Here is a 5,412-nt window from a genome sequence, read left to right as displayed (position 1 = left end):
TTTGCTCATCATCCTTGTCACATGCCAGATTTTCTTCAGTTCCTGCTGTTACTGAACATATTTGTTGATCTTGTATTTTCAATCAGACAGCCCACCATGAAGCACTTAACCCCTTCCTTTTTTATAACCCCTTTGGACAAGATTCTATTTCACCTTTTGGGTGTCTAAATGGATTTAGGCACTTAAATGTAATTCTTTTTCATGCTGCTCTAGTCTCTGGAAAACTGCTGGTACAAAAGGTGGGTGGGTCCTCCTCCTCACTGCTTTTTTATGACTCAGACTGAAGGATCAGATGACGGTGTGTTACAAAAGAAGGTGCATTAGTGGATTTTCGGGGACTTAAGTTGGAATAGAATCCCACTTAAGCACTTAAGTTCATTTTGGACGTCTAATAGATAACATACAACTTGGTTCTTTATCTGTTTTTTTTAGCATGGGCTCATTAAAAGTCACCTTAGTATTTGTATGCTGTTATTCTGTGACCCATGGGGATAACACTTCACTCCTATTCATAGTCCATACTTCTTGCAGAGTTCCTAGGGCACAATACTGCTGGCTTTGTCATGTTTTGGTTTATAATCATGTCAAGCTACCTTAGTATGCCCAATTATGTTATGACTAAGGGGCTATAGTACACATCAGACCTTCTAGGACAGGGGTGGGCAAAATACAGCCTGTGGGCCAGATCTGGCATGTGAGGCCATTCTCTTTGGCCCAGGGGGCCCTGTAACAGGGAACCCTAGCCCTGTCACCAGAAAGCAGGTTCGCCCCTTTAAGGCCAGAACTTTCTGGGCACGGCATGCTGGTGAGGAAGGGGTTAAATGCTGAGCCTGACCAGCTAGTCAGCTGACCAGAAGGGGCAGGACTATAAAAACCCTGGGCAGAATGGTGGTAAGGGGGATAGCAGCTGAAGGGAAGGAGTGCTGCCAAGAGCTCCACAGAGAAGCTGGGTAAGCAGTCCAAAGGCAGGAATGATGGAACCCTTGGGGAGACAGCAGCTGCACCACAGCAAGGACTGTAGCTAATGGAAGGAAGCTAAGGTACAAACCCTGCGAATGTAAGCTGACCTGCTGCTTTGCTTGATCATATTGGTTGGTGGCAGTTATTATTATTATTATTATTATTTTTGATTATTGAACAAGACCAGTGGTTTGGGTGAGTCTATTAGGAGAAGGAAGAGGCCTCATTTTGGGGACCCACTATGGAGTGGGGACCCCAGCATCAGTGAAGGTGCAGCTTTTGGAGCAGGGGCACAGCTTTCCCTGCTCTGGAGGCCAGCCCCAAGCAGTCTACAATGCTTCTGCCAGCCATCGGATCTTCACCAGGTGAGGCATGCTCCCTGCTGGCATGCTCCTTCTCCCTGCTGCCAGGTTCTGGTGGGGCTTTTCAATCTTCCTGTGGTGGCGTCTCCAGCCACTGTGATTGGCCCAGAGTTTCCCCGCCCCAGGAACTACTGTTTGAAGAGCTGGCATAGCTCCAGCTCACGTGGCTCCGGCTCCAGCTCTGGTCGTGCTCCCGGAGGTTAGATTCCTCAGGCAAGGGGGGTCTGTTTGGGTGGTGTGGGGCTTGTGGGGGTTCCCCCACCCGCTTCTGGTGCCTGTGGGGGCTTCTTGCCACCACAAAGAGAAAAATAGAGGATGTAAGGCATCCGGTTTTGTATCAATAGAGGACAGAGTAGCAGAAAACTGGAATGTCCTCTATGATGGCCACCTCAATGGTGGGAAGCAGTATCTGGGAGCTGAATGGATGGGTGAGGCTGGGGCTGAGGCCAGGATTGCAGGGCAGTGACAGCACGGGGACAGGGACCAGAGCAGATCTGTGATCCACTCCTGGCACACTCCTGCCCATGGAACTGGTACCTGTTGCAGGGAAGTATGGACAGTGGATTGTGGCTCTGCCCTGGGCAGTGACCCTGCACTGTCACTGCCTTGTGATCCTGCCCTGCAATCTCAGCCCCAGCCCTGGCCTTGCCCATCTCTCTCCCAGACACCACTCCCTGTCCATCTGCAGACATATCTGAGGCAGCTGAGTGTGCCCTGCCCGTGTGGATACCAGGCTGGTCTTCAAGAAGAGCCTACCAGCCTGCTTCATTGGGTGTACCTTGTGGTGGATGAGGGGTGAATGGGCTGGGATGCCCTGGAAGTAGAGCTGGGCTTGGCAGTGGCAGCAGTTCCTTTTGGCTTCTGTCATCAGGGAGGCCAGGAAGCAGAGTCTGGCAACCATGTTGCCTCAGCCTCACTGTGTGCACAGGGGCAGTGGGACCAGCTGCATGTGCCATGGCCTGGGCTGTCCTCTGGGCCTCACCCAGAGGAAGCCCTGAGGGATTCACTATAGGCTGGATGGAATCCTTTGGCAGGCCAGATTTAGCTTGCAGGCTATATTTTGTCCAGCCCTGCTTTAATGTATCTTATATGTCTAAGCTGTTCTTGTCTAGTCCTTTCTTCTCCCTGTAAACATAAAGCCTGTCCTCTTCTGTGGTAATGTTTATTATCTTGTCCAGTGTTAACTTCCTCTTAATTCTCTTGCACAATTTTTCAGGTCAAACTTTGTCCAACTTACTACTGCACAAGAATATCATACAGTAGCGTAACTCAGGGCAATCAGGGCAGCAGCTCTTGAGGCTGATTTAGGTGGGGTGTGGAAAAATAACAGCTGTTGTTGTACCCACACAACCACGGTAGTGGCATCAGCAGCTGCAAGTCACTGCTGCCCCCATGTGTGGCCACTGTCCCAGGTGCCCAGCTGCCCTGTTATGCCTCTTTAAATCAGGTAACTCCAAGAAGAAATATGTTTACTACCCTAACTGTGTGCCCAGTTTACTTTGGGAGATTTCAAGAGTTTTATGAATCAAAGTAATGGTTCTCAAAAGCCCTATCTTCTGAAAAGCTCCTTGTCCCAGGAGGGAATGGAAGAGAGAGGGGACAAATGAAAAAATTAAGATAAGAAAAAACCACTTACCTGCAGCAGGAGCCACGGCATAGCGGGAGCAAGACGAGAAGCCCATGCAGCTCGTTAGCTGTGCCTTTATTCAGCTAGGGCTGGCCAGTGATGTCACCAACAATTTCTGGCCAGCGAAAATAAAAATGGCAGATGACAGAAGGCGTGGAGAGGGGAGAAAGGACCGGAGGAACGTGTGGCCTCAGGACCCACTCTGGGAACCCCTCAGGAGGGGGAGAGAGTTGGATGAGGAGTCAGAAGAGATTCCTGGTCCAAACCTCAGCAGCAGTGGCAGGGGACAGGCCACCAGTGTGGGAAGCGGGCCAGAAGCAGCCCCTGCAATTTGCAATGACAGCAGCAGCAGGAGCAGCAGAGAAAGGCTTGCAAGGACCCACAGTACAGCAGGTGGGAGTACTGGGAACGGTTGGGAGGAGGAAGAGGTGGCCCTATCGGAGAAGTCCCAGCAAGAGCCCAGGGAGGGCTCCGGACAAGCAAGGCACCTACACCGAATATAAAAGGGTGACCAGTCCTATGTAGAGAAACTACGGAACACTTGGAGGAGGATGTTCCAAGAGAGTGAGAAGTGGGATGGCCCAAGGCTTGCGAAAAGAGCTAAGAAGGTGAAGTGGACAACCCGAACAGGAGGATACTAGTATTATTCAAGTGTGGGGGGGGTATCCCCTGGCTATACTATAGGGGAAATAGGCTCCCGATACCCCTGCTGTGAGGAAGGAGGGAGGGGGACTATCTTAATTCCCAGCAAAGTGACAGAGGAAGGGTCTTGTGTTTCTTTTGTATTCTTTCTTTTGTTTCCCTGGGTGAAGGGGTTGAGAGAGAGGACTGGGGAGCACAGCCTGTAGGGCGTCAGGTGGTGAGTTGAGCCTGAGGGCAGGAGTTTGCTCTGGACCATAGAAGACCCATGAAGGAGGTAAGTGGAGCAGGTTCCAGGACTAGTACGCTGATAGGAAGAAACCCAAGAGGCACCATAGCCGTAGGAGCAAGGGGATGTGGCCAAGAACATGGAGGGATCCATCAAGGTGGCATGAGGCTGAGGTGTAGGGGTGGTGGAGCCCTGTGAGTGACTGTCGGGCAAACTGCGGGCCGCAGAGGGTTCCAGGATAGTTAACCCCCCCATTGGGAACATTCTCGTGGCAGGAGAGATAGGGGAAGACGACTCCTAGAGTGAACAGCTACTCGGCCAATCACGGGAGCCGGTAAGATGTACATCACCCATCCCTCAGACCAAGGCTGCACATGACAGGGTGTTAGAAACTCGACAGTCACACTCCTAAATACTATTAATGCTTGGTACTGCTGTTGCCTTCTGTTATACTCTTCGCATTTGTACTATTTCTTTTAATATCTTAAGATAGGTACACTTGTTTAACCTGAACACCATTTGAATACTAATCCCAATTTCATTCCAGCCATATAATTTCAGGTTATCCCCTGGTGAAATAGACCTTCCCTCTTCATTTATTAAGTGGACTTTTCTTGTACAACTCAACATTTCAGACGATGGAAAGAGGACGTTTTTCAGACAGCTGGAGCAAATGGCCAAGAAGGATACATTAATAATGGTTTTGGGGTTGTTGTTTTTTTTGGAAAATTGCTACATGAGAGGAGAACCATGTATTCCTTCAACAAAGTGAATTGGAAAAAAGAAGTATGGATGGATTGAAGTTATTAATCAAAGTGAAGTAAAGATCACAGATGAGGATGTACAAAGAAGACAGAGGAAATTTAGCTAATTGGAAAGCTTTAGGAAAAGATGGAATCCACAGTTATTTATTAAGGAGCTTAACAAATTTACATCATCAGCTCAGAATACACCTACAAGAAACAGTGAATCAGTGGATAAAAGAGTATCTCACTGGATCATGGAAGGAAGGATGGTGCTCATTTAAAAGACCATGGGAAAGGAGACAGCTGATGCATAATAAACTTAGGGTCTATAATTTGTCTATGATGTGAAAACTCTTTACTCAAATCATTAGTTAAAAACTGGTCAAGTCATCTGAAACTAGTGATATTTTTCTTTATGAACAGAAAGAATATTGAAGAAGTTCTCTGGGACAGTACGTGGTGGTGGACAAAGCTATACTGACCAGCATTAGAAGAAAGTGAAAGATACTGCACATATCTTAGGTAAATTACACAATTGTATATGATGGCCTGTTGTACAGATGGATTGTAACAATGATGGGATTATTGGGAGTGCACATCGGGATTGAGTGCACATTGGGATAGTTGCATAGTTTCTAGGGTCGGAAGGGACCTGAGCAGATCGTCTAGTCCGACCCACTGCCATGGCAGGAAAGAATACTGGGGTCAAATGACCCCAGCAAGATGTTCATCCAACCTCCTCTTAAAACCCCCCAGGGTAGGAGCCTGCACTACTTCTCTTGGAAGTTGGTTCCTGACCCTAGCTGCCCTGACCGTGAAGTAGCGCCTCCTGATATCTAACCTAAACCT

Source organism: Crocodylus porosus, unplaced genomic scaffold, assembly GCF_001723895.1.
Source record: "Crocodylus porosus isolate Cpor-Errol unplaced genomic scaffold, CroPor_comp1, whole genome shotgun sequence".
NCBI classification, from domain to species: domain Eukaryota; kingdom Metazoa; phylum Chordata; order Crocodylia; family Crocodylidae; genus Crocodylus; species Crocodylus porosus.
This window is presented reverse-complemented; position numbering follows the sequence as displayed.